Raw genomic sequence first — 1,820 nt, forward strand, 5'->3', positions numbered from 1 at the left:
GACCGAAGGCAACTTGGGAAGGAAAGGGTTTCTTTGGCTTACGTGTTCCCAGGTCACACTATATCAGGGCAGGAAGCGAAGCAGGGATCAGGAAGGAACAACGCTTAGTGGCTGCCTCAGCCTGCCCTTCTTATAGAACTCAGGATTTTACCCACCTGCCCAGGGGGCAGGACCACTTACAGTGGGCTGGGCCATCCCTGAATCAATCATTCATCAAGAAAATGACCTCCAGACTTGCATACAGGCCAGCCTGAGGGGTACACATTCTCCACTGAGCTTCCCTCTTCTCTGATGGCTCTAGTTCATGTCAAGCTGACAAAAACAAAAAACAAAACAAAAACAAAACAAAAAAACTAACCAGTATAGATGCCATTACAATCAGAACTATGCATTGGAAGATATCAGGGTGACCAGACAAGTCCCTGTGTGGGACTAGGTAGACAGAAAGGAAAGGTCTTTGGGATAGTTGAGCACAGATGTAAATGATAATCAGGAATAATAAGCACAAAGCCCACGTAGGAAACAAACCTAGTGGGGTGAGATTTCAAATTCCAAGTGCTCAATCTTTTCCTTGTCATTTTATGTTCTTGAGACAAAGTCTTTTTTGTTTGTTTGTTTGGTTGGTTGGTTTTTTTTTTTTTTTTTTTTTAATATTTATTTATTTATTTATTATATGTAAGTACACTGTAGCTGTCAGATGAGGGGGTCAGATTTCTTTACGGATGGTTGTGAGCCACCATGTGGTTGCTGGGATTTGAACTCAGGACCTTTGGAAGAGCAGTCGGAGCTCTTAACCGCTGAGCCATCTCACCAGCCCGGTTGTTTTTTTTCGAAACAAGGTTTCTCTGTATAGCCCTGGCTGTCCTGGAACTCTATAGACCAGGCTGGCCTCGAACTCAGAAATCTGCCTGTCTCTGCCTCCCCAGTGCTGGGATTAAAGGCGTGCACCACCACTGCCCAGCGAGACAAAGTCTTTTTATGTAGCTGGCTTAGAACTCAGAGATCCACTTGGCCTGCCTCTGTCTCCCAAACGCTGGGATTAAAAGCTTGTGCCACCATGGCTGCCCCAAGTTCTCAATCTTTGTAAATCTGGGAAGGCGGCAGCTAGGGGTGTCTCAGAAACTCAGAAACAGGAGGCCTCTCTTTTGTGCCATGTGGTTGGGTGGAGGGCTGCCCTCTAGTGGTTGTAAAGCGTTTAACTCTCACACTGTAGACCTGGAGTGCCACGCCACATGCTTAGGATTTGACTGGGATCTAAATTTATCATTTGTTCTTGTTTTTCCCACATGTATTCAGTCAACAAGCATTTCTTCAGTGTGGAGTATGTGCCAAGAAACATTCTGAAGGCTGGGGGTTAAAGGGGTGAGACCAGACCGCTCTTAACGCAGCTGCTTTGAATTTAGCGTCCTAAAGATCCTTAGCCTAGTGCTTTCCCTCCCTTACCTCACCTGAGCCCCACCCTGAACCTCTTTATCTTCCTCTTCCCTTAGGTCCTGGCTCCTTACATTGCTGGCCCAGGTCTCAGCTCAGATGAGACTCCAAAGGTGTGAACTTGTTTAGTCTGTCCCCTGCAGAAGAGAAAACCCCCACAGAGGGGTCTGGGAATGGCAGGTACATGCTAATGGCAGCACTCCCCGGAGGCTTGGGCAGATGGCTTTGTGAGTTCGAAGTCAGCCTGGTCTATATAACAAGTTCCAAGCCAGGCAGAGCTATGTAGTCTCAAAAATAAATACAAACGGGGACTAGCATCCTAAAATTAAAATAACAACTCTAATAACAACTCTGTTACTATCCACCTTTTTTTATCCTGTTTTTTTTTT

The sequence above is a fragment of the Mus pahari genome, chromosome 23 (genome assembly GCF_900095145.1).
Source record: "Mus pahari chromosome 23, PAHARI_EIJ_v1.1, whole genome shotgun sequence".
Taxonomy (NCBI): Eukaryota; Metazoa; Chordata; class Mammalia; order Rodentia; family Muridae; genus Mus; species Mus pahari.